General features: G+C 39.6%; 1 protein-coding gene across 6 annotated transcripts in view; it reads right to left on the minus strand.

Moving 5' to 3' along the window:
- Positions 1–22,753, minus strand: part of LOC135491984 (uncharacterized) — a 201,476-nt gene that overhangs the window by 148,221 nt on the left and 30,502 nt on the right. The gene's annotated exons all lie outside the window — the stretch shown is intronic.

Genomic DNA, 22,753 nt, shown 5'->3' on the forward strand with positions numbered 1-22,753 from the left:
TCCATTGATAAGATTGATAAGATGCGCCTGTCTAACTGTACGTATTCCAATTCGTAAAATACGATGTATTATGTTAAAACAAATTCCATTATCAATACCTCAAGAAGTTAAGAAGTAGACTTCGAGAAGTTAATAGTGAATCTCGAGTAGTTGTTGGCTAAACCTGCCAGACTGGCTAGACGAATGCTGGGGTAGCTTGGTTCACCTGCCTTGGTAGATGGAGGTCTTTAAGTTGAGTTCAGTCATAACCAAAGGCAATACCTGTTGTATTTCAAGCAATGTTTAATCTAGTGTACAATTACACAACTTCTCGAGCCTGAGCTTCATCCAAATGCATAATTCGTTGGCGGACTGCACGCAGAGTGTTTAAAAAGGCAGGGAACAACACGCACGTTTACCGATTAACAGAGACCGACTTGCCCGGGGGAGAAGTGATATCGTATCTGTTAAATTTCAAAGCAATGTTGAAAAGAAAAACTGTCTCGCAAATGTTTATTATAGAGACCAAACATGCTAATCCCAAGGCAGTTTAAACATGTTGGAAATATATTTATTTCTGGATGCATCGGGTGAAAGTCGTAAATTCTTTAGCATTCTTCACCACGTTAGAAGGTAAGACAAGATGATAAGATAAACTAGAGACAGAAGAGAAATCAGCAGCAGGTTTTTTAGTGTATTGTGCGTGGATTGAGAGAAAGATGGGGAGAGATAGCCATCTCGTGAAAGCATGTTAACATCAACAGTATATGCTTACTCAGCATGATCTAACGTTTGTTGGATGGACGAAAGGAAATCTTTGCAAAGACGCATATTTTATGTAGAAAATCGCTTTGTCTTTCTTTAACGTTGAAGCAACTAAATTCTCGAGCCAATTTGCCTACAGAAGGAAAACATCATGCCTATCTCATAATTTGATCGAGTGATGGATCATGACCAGTACTACTGGGGCACAAGAGTGTCTTGTCTCTGCACCAAATGCCTGATCTTGATAGAGCGCAGTACATATTCGAACATCAGGACTAGTGCTTCTCATTTGTGCTGATCGAGGACCTTTTGACACATCACAAAATCTGTTAACAACATCTGCTATCTTAATAAGCTTTAAACGGCCACAAAGGAAGATTTCATAAAATTTACTCACTTTGTCTCGACCTGTGTCGGTTTTGTTAAAAAAAGATCACTAAAGATAAAAATTAATCCTTGCCCTCGGTCTTCCTTGCATTGGAGGAGTTAGATTTCTTTTCAACGCATAATAATCGGATTCACAATGTTCTAAGAGATAAGTCTTATTCAAGAATGAGTAAAGTAGGGCGGAAGAAATTACTAAATGAGGCGGTTTTAACTCATTATCCTTCAATTTGTTGTTAAGATAAAAAGTACAACGGGCGTCTAAAAACTTGATTTGTATTTCAAAGAAGGTTTCGTTTATCTTTTAATTAGGCGTGCCTAATTAGATAATGGGGTTTGGTGATTATGATAGCTTACACTGAACAATGACTAATTGGTCCAGGTGGGTTTGAGTTGATAGTTCCTAATTCATTGCCGTTTTTGTGGCCAGCAATTAAACATGGGCAAAAACCATCGTGAGACGTTTCGGAATTGATGGCTCTACATGTATAGAGTTGCCGCCACCTCCAAACGCTCTTTCGCACTCACCATTTTGTTCTTTTCCCCCTTTGACAAAACTCTACTGACTTAGCTCACTGTAGCATCTAACTGTACAATAGTAAACATGAGACACCTTATTCAGTTCCATTTATCAAAATCGGCTGTAATCGTTAAACGAACCCTGATTGCCCTGCTTCAAATCAACGCTCGCCTATCAAGTTACAACACTCCAACATGCAAGAAAGCAAAACATGTAAGGTAAAGGTACACTGACGTGAAGAAAGACAATGATCAACTGCTACATCTCAATGGGTTAACGCAAAAAAAACATTCAATGAGCCTCCTCGAAGGACTCGTAAGAGTGTTAACATATAAAATGAAATTGATTTGCAGAAGATACCTGAGCTTCCTCGAGTTTCAACGCAAGGCTCGAAGGTGTAAGAGACTGATCTAGCCAGCATGAGATTTCAATACTGTAATAATAGCTTTGGCAAGTAAAAAGATACAAGGTGACTTCTGAGAAATTCTTTGATGTTTGAACTTTGTTGGGTCCGGAACCACTACCTGCTACAAGATCACTTTCATATGAACATTCTCCAATACGCAGAATGCGGAGTGAATGGTTGAGAGACAGCAGTTCATGTTTTTTTCGGTGCCTTCAGGTTAGAAAACGCTTCTATAAGCAATGATCAAGTGATATTCGCCTCGTTTTGGTGAATGCATAACACCTAACATGCCATACCTTACGACAAGACTGTTTTCCATTCAAATCTTACAGCAACCTACATGCAATGGTAACCGAGTAATCACAGATCAATTAAGGCTGGAATCGCCAGCACGTAAGGTGAGAAAAGATGCAGAAAAATCAGGTTGATCAATCGAGGAAGGTGAGAAAATGTGTCTCTAGACTGCGGTGATTTGGCTTTGAAGACAAAGGAAATGCGCAATACGAAGACAGTGAACTCCGAAGGTTCTAGGCGGTCTCAGGTTTCTATGGTATGATGGGTCCAGACCTGTGTTCGGTGCGTCAGGTACCAGGGTGTGGTTACCAGAGATCTTCTTTGATAGGGATGATGACTTTGGCAACACACGATAGCGCAGCAGGTCAACGTGGTTGATAAAGACGGGGTATCTTGTTGACAAAGTATCTTTGAATGGCATCCTTCCCCTAAATACATATGCTGAGACACAATCACACGTTCACTTTCAAAATACGCCCAGTGTGCCTCTTTGGTTAGTTCACACACTCATTTATCTATTGATAGAACCATAACAGAAACACCTCCAGAGCCGCTGCTGATGATAACGCCATTTGCCCGCCTTCAGCGACATTGCTATGACCTCTAATCGATTTATACTTATTGACATTCAATCAAACGGTGGGTTTGATTGATTTTTCGAGAGAGCTGTCATCCTATCATAATGCCACAGAGTATAGGCTGAGAGAGTCGTCACATTTCAAATGCTGCTCAATTTGCTAACTTAGGTCAACAAAATGATTTCAGGGAATTAAGATGGACATATTCATTTATCCAATTCTGCAAACCCCGGGTCAACGGAAATTAAAAAGTTGAACGTTTCCTCATGAAATCTGGCTATCACATGCATTTTATTGTAAAACCCTTTTTACAAGTATGTTTGTTCCGTTCCTCTATGTCCATTGATCAACCAGCAGTTGTCTTCAAAGCGCAAAGTGGCATTTCCATTTGTGGACCATCAGTCGCAAACTAAGTGTCGCATACAGCAATTTACATAAGAAAACAGTGCAAAACCTCTGTGTTATCAATATGACGGAAAGGGGAAAAAACTACAACAACCTCCCCGAAATACAAACATTATCATTACAATATCCATTACAATACTGTTGCTTCATGCAACATCGTAAAATTACCATTACAGAAATCGCTGAGATTCTCCGCAAAACCTCCCAATGGCTCTTTTTACCAACTCAATTTCCATTGGCATTTTCCCCTAGGACAGCAATAGCTAGTCGTGTATTAATCTCACCGGTAATAGCCTATGGATTATCTATAAAGAATCGACTAAACAAATAGAAACTCCCTTATTCTGCAATATTGGAATTTTGCATGGAGTTTCGATCAAGGCATATTTGTGTTATTCTCTGCAGAGAAATTCATTCATAAATAGCCTATTTTTTGCAGATATCTTGAAAAACGAGTCTATTTGTAGTGACCTTCTGAAATAATACTCATACATATATATGCCTTTTTCTAATTCCCTGTTCCCAATTACAAGGTCTATCGGACATCCGTGGATTTTTTATTGAAATATTTTAGATATAAACCACTAGCATATAAATACTTTTTTCATGCCACAATACAATGAAAGTTACTATAGATGTTTTTTGTCAGAAGTCATTCGATAAAAGAAATATCGAAAAAAAAGAAGCCGAAGTGACCCCATGTTTTGGTGATGCATGACAAGTGAACAAAACGCATCCGTCTTGGTTACAACCCAGCGGTGGAATTCTGTATGCACTCAACAGAAGTATTGCAAGGGCAATAGATTAGTCATGATGTTTACGACCATAACCGTTTTAACTGAGCTTCATTTGTGTAAATGAACCAAACTCGTCTGGTTCTCCAAGCTAAGACATGCACAACTGTAATGTTATAGCCATTCTTATGCATGCTTTTGCCATGCCGATCTTTATAAAAAGATTATATCTATATCTTTAACGTTCCCAGCTCTTAGCTGCGGTTACAATTACCTGCCCTACTACCGACCACTATAACATTTATGATTGTAACTACCGACGCGACCACCAGGTTTTGTTGAAACTATTCTTACAGATATTTTCATCTACCTTTGGGTTGACTAGTTGTCAGCATCACAATTCTCTCGATTACCAGACCATGTTACCATTGTGGAATGCTCCATTTCAATTTACCTGCTCTTTCATAGACAACCAGTCACACGTCTACTGATGGGTAAATGGCGTGATAAAAGTTCCCGGATGCTCAGATGCATACCATTGCCTCCCACCTGCCTACCCTTGTTGTCTAGTCCTATTCTCATCAGTTATAACTCGTAGACAGAGAACCAACTTGTCAGCGCCTGGTAAATCATGATGAAGAGGCAATGTATGGAATCTCTCCCCGAAGAATGAGAGCTTCTTTATAAATTGGTGTAGCTATAAGTCACTCTTGGCTGAGACGGTAATGGGATTACACTTTTTTGCGTTGATGCTGCAAATTCTTTCTTGTTTCTACTCCGGTAGTATGTTGCTATAACCAAATAATAATCTTACATTCTCCGGTACTTGCAGTGCAAATGCATTCGTAATCACCTTTTGACCTTGTCGGCTTTCAGCTTAAGCGAGCTAGCAAGCAATGCAGTTATCACCGATTGTTGGAGTTTGCTCTAACAGTCGGGTTTACCTTGTAAGCTTATTGCCATTTTGACCCTACCTATCTCTCCACAAACGCGTAATTCATACATAACACTTACGGTCTTTTTTTCTCACCAGAACATCTTTCGTTCAAGTGGCTCTTGAGCTGAGCAACGAAAATACGTGTATTGATTCCAACCTCAGTCGTTTCTTCCATTGTAAACTGACAAATAGGCTGTTAATTATTTGATACCCCGAGGAAAAAGTAAGAGGAAATTCGACGAGAAATGACTCAAGGGCCGCGGGTAGAAGAAAATCAATGGAACATAAAATGCAAAAATCAAAAGGTTTTATTGAAAGAATCAATTAGCCAAAAAGAGCAAAGGCACCTTCATCACAGTATTCAAGCCCAGGGCAGTGAGTTTGTCAATTTGGAAATTTTACACAACTTCCTTGCATCTTATTCAGACCAAGTTCCACACTAAGACAACTATCATCGACTCGTGTTGTTCTTGGATTTGGAAAGGTCTATTTGATCTTTAGTTTGAATCTGTATCGATAGTTCGTTTACAAAAACAGCTTAAACAGTGTTGTGTTATTGGAATTTTATACCAATGTTGCATTATTGACTATGTTACGCTGAAGCTGCTCACCACATCCAATCAGTTCTCGGTTTGCGGCAGTGTTTCAAGAATGTAAACTACATGTATTTGTATCTTCCTTCTTTCTTTGCAGAACTAAATTCATGACAAATTCATCACACAGTACCGGTATTTATGGATCATGATGAATCTCACTTAGTGTCTGCGAAATAATTGGGAAATAGCTTGGCTGCAATTAGTAAATTTGGGAAACGTAAATTTACCTTGGCTGAGTCAACAGCAAATAACTGCCCCTCTCAAGCAAGCTCAATGCACACGCTATACATTATTATCTAAACCTGCAGAAAGTGACATTGCCCACGAAGGCATTACTGTTATTGAAGTTACCGATGTCAATAAATCATTCTGTGCTCAGGGAAAGAACTTATATCTTCAATTAGCTAATTTGATAACTAAATTTTACACAGTTTCGGTTAACACCAAGTGCCAGTCCGACTCAGGCTAGCTGCACCGGATTAATCAAACTATAATTTCCGGGTAAACTTTTCACAGAAAAACTGCGAAGAACTGAGGAGTTTTGATTGATTATAATATGCCATTTCGGCTAATTGAATCATTAGAACATGGGATTATGGCCTGGCAATCATGAGAATGTAAACGCGAAAGCTGCGGCAGACAAAAAATAACAATTAAAACATTTCGTTCAGCAGCCCGCTCGCGAGAAGAAGTCTTTAGAGCGGATTTTAAAATTCTCCACCAAGAAATTAATTAAATTGAATTATTCTTTTCATATAAGAACTATTCTTTTCTGATAGGAATTAAATGAATTAAAATCCCATTGTAATTATTCTACCAGTGATGTTGTGTTTTGAAAAGATAAGAGAGACATTCAGACCACCATTTCGGGTATTGTTAGAGAATGACTTTGCCCAGAGCGTCTAAGCCTCATATTGACAAGAAAGAAAGTGGGGGTCATATGATTCACCTAGTTGCTCTAACAATCTTTGGTTTGATTAAATCAACCAAAAGGCCTTTGTTTAGGTTAATCATTTTCACCAGGTGTTCCAGGCAGCAAAAGAAAAAACGAAAAGGAGCTAATGTTAAATATCGAACGTGGCTTTCACTGAGTCAACGAACTGACAAAGGAATTTTTTGTTAGCGCTGCATGTGGTATATTTGCATTGTTCTTAGCTGTTCTAGTGTGCCAAGGGTTCATTACTAAATGTACAGCACAGTCAGTCTGGTTAAGATGCCGCTGACTAAAGAAATGAACAGTCTGTGTTTTATAGTTCAAGGGCGGGCCCGTGAAGCTTGTAGTCATTCTACGGAATGGGAAAATGACTTTGCGATCTACCAAAACGCAACAAAAAAACACGCTAATGATTGCAGATACCAAACATGATTTAACGATGTTGTCGATAAAGAATTACATGGAGTAATCCCAAACCACCTCATTGCTTTAGGACTATTTCGCTGCATGAAGCATAAAATCCACGGTTTTCGTTGGACAAGAAAACAAATCTTCACTGCGATGATTCTGTAGCTTCCTATTAGTTAAAGCAATATATGTGAGAGCTGGACGCCATGATAAGCGACCCCCCAGACCGGAAATAGTCCCAACACTGGTCTAGTTCTTCTATTGTCGCTTGATGATTCCTCCCGAAGGATCATCCCACTCTTACTAGCCCATACATGGAAACACCACATGCTAACGAGAATATAGATACGCCCCAACTTCCAACGAACCAGGCTTTTGATTCTAAATCCCTCTTCATTCGATTCGAAGTGGTGAGTATTACGAGCACCGAACAACGAAATAAATTTCATCTCCTCCGAAAGTACCCTTCATTCAAGTGAAAACTTCATGACATAAACCGTGAAATGGCCAAAGGAAACTATACCGCCTCGTGACTCACTTGATTAAGTGCAACAAATTGTTACAAATTACTTCAAGTTCTTTAGCACCGAGAAAACTGTCGAAATCATTCCGAGTAATTCAGTAAATAGAGATTTCCTGGCTTGTTCGCAAAGGGATACCGCATAGGAATTAGGAGATGCGAGCTATCAGTTGAAGCGATGAGTTTTAGACGGCTCGGCGAAGGTCAATGGTCACTTGGGAACAACCAATTTGTTGAGTGTCGCGTCAAGTCGAGGATAACTGGCCGTAATGAGGACTCCACTATGTTGATGATTCAGCAATATTTAATAATCTTGCTGGTAGCCTTGGTTACTGCTGGTGAACATGTTGTTTGAACTAACAACTTGTTACTGGCGTGTCACTTAGAAAAACATTATGGCAAATTGCGGCTGCATTTTTCAAATGCGGGATAATTGTTCGCATTACACTAAAAGCCGGGTGTGATGTACGACAATAGCTAAAAGGCTAGAGTGTGTTACATCTATTTAATGTACAACTAAGCGAAATAAAACATTACAGCCTCACTAGATAAAACTTTAAAACATATCTTTCTCAAATCAAAATACAGAACCCCTTTGAGCATTTGTCAGGGAGTCTGTTATCAGGCCAAATGTTGTAAGCTGTGCCTTGCATGGTATCTTGCTTCTTCTCACCAACCAACAAAACTGTGTACGTCTATTTATCTTGTATATCTTACCCCACGATGCACTTAAAGGTGTTCTCTTCCCAATTACTTGTACTTTCCAAGTTGTTCATAATCCATTTAGTCAGCCCTAACTATATCATCAAGTTATATTCAGAACAGTATATTTAAGGTAACAATGAAGTGTTTGATATGTACCGCAATAATTTCAGGACCAAAAACTGAGTTCCTTTTTCCACAAATGAAGACATTTTCCAGCCTAAAGGTTATTGAATTGTACATTTCACCCTTATTTCACCAAAATCAAAGAATAAAACAAATAAAACTTCTAAATTACACGGTTACTTTAAGCACATCCATCACACAATAATAAAAATATGCAGAACTAAAGATGAGCAAAATGCCGATAGCACAACAATGAAATAGGTCCTGGAGGACAACAAAAGCTGGAAGAAGAGACATAATCCGTTCATTTAAAGTATTGTCATACACAATTTCACAAAGATGTCTCACAGGTTCTGGTTTGCCTCGTAGATAATGTGAAAAACAGGACACATAATATTATTGCTGAACAACGTCTCTTCACACCTATTACCACAACCTATTATTCACACACACAAAGACAATACTTTTTCCATGTCCATTGCAAACCATTACAGCGGATGTGACAATGTCAAGATGCCTCTGGCGATTGGGGAACCATTGTGGATACGGACCCAAGGTAACTAAAGCGAGGAATTACCATCGTGGAGAGAAAGCTGCATACAGTGTAATATATATCGGTCTATCTCAGCATCAATTATACTAGTAATTGCAAATAAAATGTATCCTTGTCATTTATTTTCTGTAACGGCGTCGTTTGAACCCCTTATTTTGTGTTCTTGGTGAATACTACTTACAAACCAACATGAACCACCCTCGTGGAAACAATTCCCCGATTAAATTTTCTTGAAATTACCTTCGTTTAGATTAGAGATACATGCAAGCAATCATATTCCCACATATCATCTGCCAAAGGCCGGTAAACAAATTGCAAGTCTTGGAAACAAAGTAGCCTTAGAATAATACAATCCCAACTGACTTGACCCCACTTTCCTTCCTACCCATCACATTTTCAAAGTGCTCCTATAACAATGAACTAAACTATCAGGGAGGCTGTTTCACTTTAAATTGTTCCGTTTACTTATGACAACACTGACGGTGGTCAATTGAACTTGTGAACCTCTTAACTCCCCTCCCTTCAACTTGAAACTCACTCCCAAATGCCATTAGACAAATCTAATCGGTAGAATCAAGTCTAATAAGTACAAAGGATGTTGTGATTAGATATCGAGTTTGCTCGATTGGTGTGTCTAGTCAGCTTTCTGGTTTATTTTTTCATAGGGATCAAGTTCAACTTGCGCAACGCTGGGAAAACTATGTAGGTAAGTTGAGAAACTGCTAAAACAGAATACCAGCTGGTGATCGGAAGGAAAGGTTTGTACTTCTTTCGGGGAAACAAGAGCAACAGGCACACAGGTACGACCTTAGTGGAGCATCATCGTCTTTATCTTCCTCTCTACCAGCTATGAATAGATGAGCTAAGCTCCCGGGTGATAACGCATGAAATTTAAGCAGATTGATGACTCCCCGGTGACCTGTCCTGATTGGCGAAATTATCAGGAAGCAAGCACCGAGCACAGCCGACAAAGGGTGCTGCGACAACTGTTGTCAAAACAACCAATGATCTACCAATTGTCATAAATTATGAGCCGCTGCATCAATGGAATAATTTTATCTCACTGAGTGCATGTACGTGAGTATATCTAAGGGAACGAAGACACTTCATGACCGTGGCCCTTACCTAAGAGCCCCCTTTCAGACTTCAACAATGGCGAACCACCAGGTGTGAGGACAATGCGTTATTATGATGACAGTTGTCACAACAGGTTAGCCAAGATAATATTGTTCCCGCCTAATCACGAGCAGTGACTAAACAATACGAAGATCGTTCAGCCCTGCCTGTTGTTTCGCACCAAGCGAACCCGCGCCCGTCCGCGGAATCTCTTGTCTAAATCTTGATTGATCCAGACAGACGGGGCGGTTTTGTTTCGTGATATTGGACGGACCATATGGCCTACTGGACCTACTGTATCCATTATCAAACTCAGCAGGTTGGATGAGTGTTATAGGAGACAGATGACGATCATCTGTAGTGAACCTTCGTGTCTACTCCCTGCCAAGTCGGCACTCGAAACAAAATATGCGGCATCGTCATCGTGAGATATACCTATTGTCTATGGTCATGGTACACTCTCCTTCCATTGTTCTCTTTGATTCATAGAGTGGTCCATTGTTATTGAACTGGCATCACCACACGACAAATGGTCCAAGTTCCATTTTCCAATTAAGTGAATCATTTAGCTCCAGAGAGTCCCGTCCATAGTTATTTTACTTCTACAGACTGTTCTCCCGGTCCATCATCAGGTTACTCATGATTCTGCTTGCTAGACCGGGACGTTTGATTCACTCTGTGCAGTATGACATCACCTTCACTGGACCGGCTCAGACTTGATGATGACAGACAAGATACATTGGCTGGTGGTCATCTTCATCATTATATGTAGTTGAGATGCACTGCCGAGAGCACACATGTCAAACTATATCATCACAGCGTGAAAGCAATCAAGGTCAGTGAGACATGCGAACATGCCGATGCACAAAAATCACTCCAATGACGAAAACTGACATAGAAAGTTGTAACTGTGAAGAACGACATAGAACCGGTTATTAAGTGGAAATCTGCTATTACTCAACTCAATATTTTTTTTAAAAAATGCCCACCGCACTGCCGAATTATATTTACGGTCAGATTACAATTATAATGGATTCACATAATGTTACTGCAAATGAAAAAACATCTCGTGCAATCATCTTTGGCTTTCCAGTTTCTGTCTGCTTCAGAAGGATGAGCATCATCTGCGAAGAGAATTACGGAAATCAAATTGCCCCGAGACTGTCTCAAATGACCATGTACCCATTACCCAGTTTCCCTTGACCGCATGAAAAAGGCCAGGGGACGAAATCAAAAACACCAGCAATTCCAAGAGGTCAGAAGCCAATAGCCTGGGGTAGGAAAACACGTCATTTACACTAAATCTGCTCAGAAATGGTAATATCTTATTAACTGAAATCAATGGGGAAACTCGTAAAAATTCCTATGACTAATCACGGTCAGCCATTTGCATTTTACTGTCCTCAGGGGCAGAGTTAACAATGCCCACCGTAAAATGGACCTAAAGTTAGTCAATGTTTAACTGATTAGCTGGCTATGTCTACTAAATAGCATAAAACACAGCTTTTATTGGCTGTAATTCACTCGATATGAAGGGACAGCTTGACTCTGCAATAAAGTTCAATCAATTGTAGATTTCATTCAATAATGTGTGATACACTCAGATACAACCCAAATGGTGTTATTTTATATCATGTTTGGTGTATCAAAACATCATGCATTGCAATGCCATGATCATTATATTACTCATAGATTCTATGACTGGTGATCATTCTCTGCGCATCTTTTCGCAAGGGCCAAGGAGAAAGCACTGTTTTCCCATCCCCCAAGGCTTTTTGAATACAGTTCATTGCTCCGTGAGTAGAATGATAGGCTGAGTATCATTTTACGTTCTCTTTGCCTATTTCTTAGCATAATCACCAAATTAACTTTCATGGGAAGTACACTTGTTTTTGAAGGCAGCGATCCTTATCAATGCTATCGCCCTTTCGATGTATCAACCAAACCACTGAATACACCAAAAGTAAGCAGAACACCTTCCCACATCAACCAATCTTATTTAAAGGATGCACACACCACATTACCCACTGTTAGGAATTCACCTCGCTTCCATCTACCCTTTTTCTATTCATAGACAATTTTCAGCCTGGCTACAGACATTGTGATAATGCGTCTTCCCCTTGTACTTTGATCAGATCAGATAACCCTGTGTCCGTTAAGTGTACGATTCTATAACCGGTCTGACCCCCCTGAGACCGCTAGTCTATGAATGTCAATCACAAGGCCAGTTCCGTGCCAGTTCTATAGACTCAACAAGCACTCAACGGAAATTGCTGCAGCATCTAACGGGTAGAGTTGACCATAAATACAGTAGTAATGGTTCGTGACAAGAACCACCGAGGTATAAATCGTTTTGGATGTCGACATGGACTAGGTCATACAGTGATAATCCTATCATCTGTGTGAAAGGCCAAACCTATCAATATTCGACCGTGACATTAGAAGATCTATGAAAAATTCAGATTAATGAACGGACACGAACTCACCGTGGGAACACATGATAATTCCTCCTTTTTGCGTATTTCCCTTACGTAAAGGATGGTAACATACCTTGATTTATCATATACTGGAGAAACGGTTACAAAACCAGATGTATCCTATCAATAACATGCGTAAAGCAGTTTTATTGGTAGCCTAATGAAGAAATATTGGCAGTTTTGCATCATTTACCTTTTTTGGCATTACAGAAATGATGTAAAAAACTAATTAAATCAAAACTTGCTCTATACTTTGAATGTTAATGTCCTGCTTAAAGCTCGTTCTGTAGCCAAGCGCTCAGCTCTTGGCAAGCTATTGAAACTTCTATAAAATTTAGCCTTGACTTTCCCACAGATTTTTACCACTAACTATTTCATGTTACAATATAGTGTGCATTCTCTTCTTTCAGGCCGGGATACCCCTGATCGAAGTCGCTCATTATTAACCCTCTGACCCCGCCTGATGTTTATGCATCCCGCCGCATGCCGGCCAAACACTGCCATTGTCGTCGTCGTCAAAGTTGTGCCTTACTTCTCCAACCCAATTACTTTCCCACAGAGACCGTTATCTGTGACCAAACTGACCATACGCAACTCAAATAGCCGCTGTACGACCACAAGGAAGTGGCTGGCTACAGTCACGCACCACACTCAACTGAAATTAGGCTAACAATGCAAAATGTACACAGCGATGACCTGCCAATTCGTGCGTTTTGCTGCTAATTACGTTGCAACCTATCATTTCAATAGCGTACGCGTGACACGCTGTGGTCTAAGGACTTCCGCAGTTTCATTTTCCTAACTATTACTCATTCTTAAATGCTATTTCGCCTCTTACTGTGTCAATTTTTGCAGCCGTCCGTCAAACACTGCTGACCTGCTTTAGGTGATGCATTATAATGTTTGCCTCCATTTGATTTGATCAAGGCGGTTCACAATATACTGACCTCTGAGATATAGACAGATACCTATCTGATATAGACACCTTAGCTGAATTTCAGATAGACTGTCTTTTTGGTCACGCAATCCAGTTGTTAGTGGTGATCTTAGCCAGCGATAAAACTAGCGATAACACGTTTGTCAAACATCCATATTTGAGAAAGACATTTTGACTTCACTTTGGAAGTTGTAATGTTTCTGAGGATTGAGACATAAAATCTATTTCTGTTATTGACTTTACACAGATAAATACACAGGACAATTATAATTGGTGTGATCATAAGCAAAGAATGGTGCAAACAAAAAAAAACAACAAAAAAAAACAACAAAAAACAACAAAACACACAACATAAACTAAGATATCAAATGTTGGTTACAAACTGAACAGAAACTTAATATAAATCAACCAACGATTGTACCTTCAAAGCACAAACATACTGGGTGTGGACGAAATTCTATTTCAGAAATGAGACGTAATGTGTATGATTTTCCAAACCTTTTGATATAAAAGTTGCTCATTGTTCAAGTGTCTGATTTTGTTACCGAGCTATTCTACCTCGATGATGAAAATCAATACTGCTGATGTACTTGGTGCTCAAATGGACAGTTTTAACCAGATTCATTTCACCTCAACATACATGCGAATTTCAAACTGGATATATTTGTGATGTAGACAAAGTTCTAAGCAAGCATCGATAAAACCATTGTGAATTTTCTAGTTGTCTTTACGATTATGATATTGTCAACCACGTACGTGTCAGAGGCTTCAATGATCTAGCTTTGGAATATCACGCTGACGCTGTTTTGTTGGTGGTGCAATAAAACACAAAGAAGCACTATTAGAAGAGTTACACCAGACCAATTATTCCACAACTAACTGCATCTTTGAGCTCTCATCACAGGTACTGATGACAATAAGTGTAGACCTCTAAATGATCTTAGCTTTGTTTTTCGTCCTTTGATTTCTCCTGTATTGTCAAGTTGGTATGCCAAGTGTAAGGCTTCCTGTAGAGAAAGAAGCTCTATATCAGAATGGCATTGGATGGCATTGAGTGCACCCACCACATCCATGGCAATGGTCCAGCATCTAGCAAGAGCAACTCGATTTTGCTTTTAGCTCTTGGTAGTCATCAGAGATAGTCACTCGCTTGAAGCAGAAAGAGGTCACCCTAAACCCTCTGGAACTAACTAGTTCCGATGGATGCAGCTTACACGATCGGGTCAAAGCACCAGAAAACTGAGAGAATCATATATGACAATGCACACCAACAGCATTGGTGAGATATTTATTCTACGGATGCTTCGTGCCAACACTTTCATACAGGAATTACCATTTTTTATGAACACAAAAGTGCAGGAAGGTATGCCTACTTGTGAGATTACTGTACGATTTAATATCAGTAATTGGCAACCATCTCGCCACAGTTTCTAAGAAACACCTGACATCCTTTACTTAGAAAAAAAAACGTTACATTGACGTGAAGTCTTACAAGCAATAACACATCATTGGCACTGTGATACACGACTATTCTTGCCATCCTTGATAATCTAACTACCCATGTTCAAACATTCATTCTATTTCACTCGAGCTCATCCCTGCAACGTGCTACCGACCACAGCTAATCTCGGTCTACCCCACCCATGAGTTCTAAATAATCGTATTATTCCACACCCAGAGAAGGACTGACATTCACATCTCCAAGTTAGATGCTCGTCGATAACTTCAGTCCATCAGAGAGCAAAATATCATTTTCTTAACGAGGTCCCCACCAAAGAAATCTTGCATAATCCACGTAATAATGCCAATCTTGGCTGCCTGGGGCCATTGCCATTACAGCTTTTTTGTCCACACAACTAATCTGAGAATACCATTTCCTCGGTCATGTCAAGAATGCTGCTCACAATTCGCATCGTGTTAACAAAACCTCAATCTTTAGGGACAGCATCATTGAAAGATAAGGAAATTGACCCAGTCCCCGGCACAGACTCAGAGACAAGATAGGTTGTAAGCGTGTCCTTATGACCTATTGATTGTGTCCACGCACAATGGTTGTTATACTTTGGCTGTCACAATCACCGATGGAACATTGACCGCTGGACATCATGAAAGGCATTTCACTGATATGATTTTGGCTGTACTTTAGTCTAATGGCAGGGAAAAGCCAAGAGTAAGAACTATTTCAATGTTTTTTTCAATAATCGTTCGGTGGAAAAACTGCTCGACGTGTACTTCCGAACTCTCTCGATCAAGACACCCGCAGCCTAGTTAAGCTTACTTTTCAATTGTTTTGAATATCTGCTACGATGTCGAGAATTCATCTTTATGCAAGCAGTATGCCACTTGCCCCGACTTATCAGGTAAAATAAACAACGAGGTATTTTCATATTTTTGTGAGGATATGGGAGGGGACATTTACCAATTCAAAACACTAATCCTACCCAACTTCAACTTGATTAAATAGCAAGTGGGAAAACCCCACTAACACTGATGGATCCAGACACCGTAATATTCGCGTCCACGATCCAGGGAAGAGCAGCTCGTCCACGGGTGTCAGCTCGTTGATGTTCGATGTGACATGTTTTAAACCGACTTCATTGGATTTAATCAGGCGCGAAGTGGCAGTGCGCGTGAAGGAATCAATTTCTCTGATGAACCTCGTGAACTTGGTTGATATCTCAGTTTGTCTGCCCTGGATCGTCGTCAACCCTTATGGATTTGCTCATTTAACCCTTGGACATGTAAGATGGATTTGTTGTATTGTGGCCAATTGAAGAGCCGGTTGTTGTTGATACAAGAGGTAACAGTTAAAACACAATTCGTTAGGCTCATTTAATGCTACGCAAGCAAACTCAATCTAAGGGAAGAGGCAGTTTTAGTGGTCATATCATAGCGGCTCGGGTTACCTTTTAAGCAAGACGTTAATTTGAGGGAAGGGGCATACTTATCAATCAGAATATTTGGGCCCTTGATGACTCTTATCAAACGGTCCATATCACAATCCTTATTTTCGGAAAATACTAAAAAAAAAATACTACAAAAAACAGCAACTAAATATTCAAGCTTAACCTTACTTACTAAAGCTACCCTGAACATTACAGGAACGGCTCGCCGTAATACACTACGAGTAAAAGGCCTCCAACTCGTGATGAGAAGCTTCTAGCAAAGCCACAAGGCTTACTTCATATTCCAGATGGAACAAAGCAACTTTGACTCACAGAGACTAAGACAATTAAGCGCGGAGCATTGGCTCATCATGGCTTCCGTGTCTGTACGGTTTTTATTGACAAACGTATGGATTACTGCAAGACCCGAGGCAAACTAGCTTCAACCCAATAAACATACCCTCGAGTCATACACAGCATCACAATATCTGTTTTTGTATGTATATCAACTGACTATGTTTTATGCTTGTTTGTTTGCTGTTTAATAATGTACAGTGGTAACGGTTCCCTCAGAACAATCATCAATAATCGTTGAAAGGAAGGAGCAGTTTAAAACGTTACAGAATATTGTTATTGGTGTTGAGTCTGAATGCTATTGTGTTAAAATCCCACGTTGTTATTTCACTATGAGCTTGCACAAAGTTTCAATTGATGTATATTTAATTGAAAAGATGTATCAATTTTACCTGATATCGGGCGTTAACAAGAAACAAATAAAAAGAAAATTAGTACATGTAGTATTGTTAGTATTATTATTATCATTATTATCAATATCATATTTATCTTGAAACCCACTGAATCCGAACTTTACGCACTGAAGAACACCATGGAGGTATTATTAAGATAATACCTCCATGAGAACACACACTGATTTCAGACTGCAACCATGATCTCACCAAAACTGAATGTAACTGTAGAATTTCCTAGACCAAAAACCAAACATATAGCAACTTTGTACAACAGAGGCAACCGACGTGAAATTATAAATGGGAAGTCTAATTAAATAGATAATAATGAAAATAAATTCGTGCCCTTTAACCAGAGTCGTAAATTATTAAATTAAGATGTCCTGATCCACCCGAACCTGTGTGACTAATACGTTTATGATATCTTATGCCACATACGTAGACCAGGCATGACAAGTTTTAAAAAACTGAAATTTCAAAATGACAAGTCATGTGGATAACGAATGCAATTTGTAATTTTATTCTTAAGGAGACAGGTAAATTAGGAGTTTCTCTGAACAGTCCATTGGAAGGAGCAACCCATTTGTCTAACTGATGCTTAGTGGTGATAACAAAATATTAGTCATATCGAAATGCTGTACAATGCGTGGTGTCATTTTTTCAATTATGATATTGACAATAGGGACGAGGACACGCAATGAATTTTAAAGAAAAATACGTTCTTTTTTACATGAAGGTCAGCTAGGACGAGGTTCGTATTGAAATGCCAATCAATCAAAGTATGACAATCTAGTAGCAACTTGGGAGAAACAATTAGTTTCTCTCAGATGTTTTACTCTGTGGGAAGCTGGGGTCGTCCTAGTGTCATACATTGTATAACAGTGTCTACTGTTACCTCGATGACAAATGGCCAAGGACAAAGAATGGGATTTTTATCATGATCCCCGTGGAGGGAATGGAGTTGAAGGAAATTACTTGACAGTGTAGGACTTCCCTATAACGTGAGGTTTCATACGATTTGAGCACGTAACGTTCTCGAAGTTTAAATAATGGCACTGACGGCGATGGATCATTATTCATTAGTGCCGTTTTTTTCTGGTTAAAAAAACGTACCATATTTTGTAAGGGAAATTTTAAATCAGTTAGCATAAGGATGAATAACAGCAATGTACTGTTGCTGGAGATGGTGGCCCAACTTTAACATCGCGATGATCTTTGAAAAGCAGTGAAATCTCATGTAGATTGATTAAAGTGATTTGGTAGTACCATGGACGACCTCAATTGAATTCTCAATAGGCCACTGCCTTGATGCCAGTTACAATACAAAATACGTTCAAGTGGATTCTCTTATGCATTTTGCACTATAATCAGTACATCACACGGACTCTCAAATTACAATAAATCGCATTATCCTTTCTTTAAATTAGCAGGATATCCCAGGCATTTATTATTTAAGAATACTTGACAGAATCACAATGTCACGTCTAGCCTGGACAGACGTCTAGCCCGGACAAACTCGTCGTATCGGTCGTTTTTTCTCCATATAAATTATTTCTATTTAATAGCCCGATACACTGGTCACAATATTTCATCATTAGACCTAATGTATGATTCGTGTAATGTGCACTGTGCACCACTGGACCATCCAAAGCAATTAAGACTCATTTATAATGTTAAACACGGGTGGAGCACGGCCGCTTTGTCCTAAGACGATCTCTCTTGCGTGGGGTGCCACATGGCGCCAAAGCAATACCTGTGTGCATTCCATTTTGATCCGTCAAATGCTTTTATTTGCAAACCAGGCTCTTTTTATTCTATTCACATTGGGAACAATACGCTAGTAGCACAATGCACGGTACGCTGCGGGTATTCTAGTGATTCAACATTTGGACCGGTTGTAACATTTGAAAACCGGAGTTTGGGGTAGAGAATAACAGTGTTATTTTAAGGTACAGGTCGGAGAGTAAGACAAAACTGTCTTTGACACACCTTCTCATAATGATGTCAGTTAATTAATCAAAGGTGTCCCTTTATTTTCTCTTGATAGGCAGCGATAACGCCACATAACAGATGCAATCAGTTTGATAAAACTGGTCGACGAGTGGATCCCAGAGGCCAAGTATCAAATTACGATATATATACAATAAATATTGAACGATCCTCAAGCCTTCCTATTTCTAGCATATCAGATTTTTTTAAATATCCTTTTCGCGAACTTCTCAACATCGTATCGCAGTTATGCTTTATTTCAACACACCAATCGTACGGCCTGCATGTCAAAATTGTCCTCGCCAAAAGCTATCGGCGGCTTTTCCTTGCACACATGCTCTTGCCAGCTGCGGCAGACCCAAGTAGCACAGCAAATCATCCATTATTCATTTGAAAACTCCAGACTCAAACGACAACGAATGAATAAAACAATGAATAGCCAGTAATCACATTCACTTTGGTCAAGTGTCTTCTTAAACGTCATTGTCAATTGCAGTTCATTGCTGATGTTTTTTGTCTCATTGTCACATCATTGTGAAGTGAAGCGTTGGCAAATTTATTGTCAGTGAACTTTAGGAAAAGATCTCCGGTTGGATTTCATATCTACGGCAGTGCCGATTTGCTGCAACTGAATCAAACTGTGATGGGCATAGATTTTCAATTCATCAATCTGAAAGGGCGAGCACATTATTTTCAGCACAAATTCTATGGTTGTTAAGTAAGCATTTGCTTACCTATCACAATATGCCATTTATGTTATTTACTTGGAGGATTTGCGATACTGTTGTAACGTATTGTGTTTTATGTCTTTCCCCTCCACAACAAAAATATTGAGGCTAACTTAACGACGTGACGACCACCTCGCTTGCCGCGATTATCGAAAAGTAATGCACTGTCGCAGCACTGTGTAGCCAACATTCAGCAATACACGTCTATTTCTGACAGCGTTATCCCTAATAATCATGGTTATATTATACCTCCTCATTACTATTATTACATCGTGTTCGGCGACCAAATAAAAAAAGCAACTTCCCACCGGAACTAGACTGTTTCCAGCCGTGGCTCGGATGACAGTGTTTTGCCCGAGGTGTGTTTAGACCAGCTACGTTTTTTTATATAATGCAATATCCAGGCTGATGTTTAGCTTCCTGTGTTACTAGTGAGGATGAAGCTCAGAGCTAAGCTGGATGTGTAAGGACAATAAGATGCATTTAGATCCAAGCCCGCATTAAACGAAAGATGAAGAATGATACACAACTTCAGTCTCGTTTCGCGACCAATGCTCAGTTTATCTTTCGTTGCCATAAAAACCCTTGCCAAGTGTGACTGCAGCTTTTGCTACTGTACTGTCACAAGCTTGACAAAGTCCCAGCTCAATCTCTGTTTCGATAACGAATCTTCCTAACATAATGGGTGATATGAATATATACTAGTAAATGATTTTACTTCAGTTTTGTACAGAAAGGCCTAGTGTAAATGTACATGGGGTTTTCAGTAAAAGCAATTGCTAGTCTTTATTCATATCACCCAATATCAAGTTTGGGTTCAATTTATATTGTCGCAGAAAAAGGGACTTGATTAATGATACCAAAGTCTTTCCAATAAAATATTTGAAAGACTATGATGATACCAAGCGTTAGTGCAACGCCTGTTATCTTAAGAAATCTGGCTTTGATATACGAAGCCTGTGTTCAACCACACTGGATAGGAGCTGACTGTATCTTGAAGCGGAGCACAATCCTTGATAGAGTTAATAACCAACACTGCAACCGATTTTTATCATCATCTAAAGAATTTAAAATATCGGTTCCTTGGTTACGGAGATACTTTTAATAAACGCACACAACTCAATTTTTATCAAACGTTATCTTCCTTAGCGGATCTGATGTTTTTAGTGTAGAACATGCGGTTGAGATGTCAATCTAAATACTGAATCAAAGATATACCAGGGTCTCTTTGTTATAATATAAAGGTGTGTTTACGCTTCGTTGGAGATTCGTGGGACACCATGTTACTTCGAGTGGCTTTCAACCTAGATTGAACCAATAATGTATGGGGGTTTGACATGGTTGTATACGTTTGCTTGTCTTGTTAGGATGAGTTCAATGTAATTTTGGCGTTCCACCTACCTAGAGCAAATATTGTATACAGTTGGTATGTGGGTTATACAGAAATTCTGCGTCTTGTCGAGATGGGGGCAATGTCGTTGTAGGACAATGATCATCGTGAAGGTGAATTAATAGGGTGTTTTTTCAGCCAATAGGAAATATAAGCCAACGTCGGCCTTGATGATCGAGCTACCGGGAATGTTTTTAATCGCTCTGCACCTTATGTTATCGATCTCCGGTGACAAATATTCCTGTATAATGGGCGGCACAGTGAACTCCTTCTTGGTTTTACCATGCCCATAAGCTAGGAAATGAACTACGTTCCGGTAGGATTTTGGCCTGGGGTGTAAGAGTCAGCTGCATACAGCATACAGCTGAAATATACTGTGGACATTGACTAAAAACAGCTACCAGTCAGTGTAGATCCTTGGCCGATTCAGTTGATCTAGTAAGCAAAGTACAAAACTGTGGATCGACTCAAACTCAAACATGTTGACGATCGCATTGACATGTCGGAAGTTCTAAATATTTGTTTTATGCGATTGATGGCAATTGTACGTGCAAATACGTCGTAGACGTTTGATAATTCTTTGTGCACCTGGCAAGTTCAAGTCGGCAGGATTACAATGACAAACTATAAACACGTCATGTGAATTATGCTCATGAATTATTGCATCGCGCATTTTTTCATCAGGATCACTAAGCTAATTATTATGGTGATATTTTCATTGGTGTAATAGGCAGCTACGGCAAAGGGGTAGTTAAGAGACAACGAAACAATGATAAGACAGAAATGACTGTAACCAAGATATATAGTTAGTTAGATTTATGTTAGGACTCCCTGTGTAATACTCTCAAAAGCAGTTTCAAGATAAAATGTGTTTGGTTTTGATTTTAAAAGATTTGAAAATCTGTTTGATAACAACGTGATTTGTTGCTTTGATCGTCCTTTGACGAAATGGCATGATGTTTGTTCTCACTCTTGGCGTCAAAGGATTAACTGAAACTTCCCTCTGTCCTTTGTTTCATGCTCAATACCTGTGGGGCAAGCATAACCCGTTCATCGCCAATATATACCCTGCAAAATGTCTCATGCATAGTCCACAGATTAGATTGTTGAATCCCTTTCCCCTGCCCTTCATCTTTTCTACATACACTGGTTGGCGGCAATGCGCTGTTCCCGAGTCTCTGTCTTGCTCTCCGTCACCCACTGGGAGCACCGTGGCACGTGGCAAACAGAGGATTAACTATGCTCTTGTTCTCGATCACTCTCCTTGCAAACTGCCATTGGCTGCACAATGAGCCACGCAAAGCACCGCGTGGCAGACTGAACAGTTGGTCCAGTTGCTGAGACAGCATCCTGCTCTCTGTCACCCTCTTGCAGCATCGTCTGGCACGTGGCGAACCCGGGATTAACCTACCGCCTTTAATAGCCATTGTCCCCACAGACTATAGCTGTTCATTAGATTTAATCACAACTCAACTAAAAGAAACATTGGCTTAGCAATTACTGAGATATGTGACGTGGTTCAGCCAACGCTATGGCGAGCCCATGTGGTTAATTTAACCTTGCCACATTAATCTTAGGAAAACACAGGCATTTTGCACTCTCTAGCGCACTGGGAGACATTAATGTCTTTAAATGGAATAAGGA

The sequence above is a fragment of the Lineus longissimus genome, chromosome 8 (assembly GCF_910592395.1).
Source record: "Lineus longissimus chromosome 8, tnLinLong1.2, whole genome shotgun sequence".
Lineage (NCBI taxonomy): Eukaryota > Metazoa > Nemertea > Pilidiophora > Heteronemertea > Lineidae > Lineus > Lineus longissimus.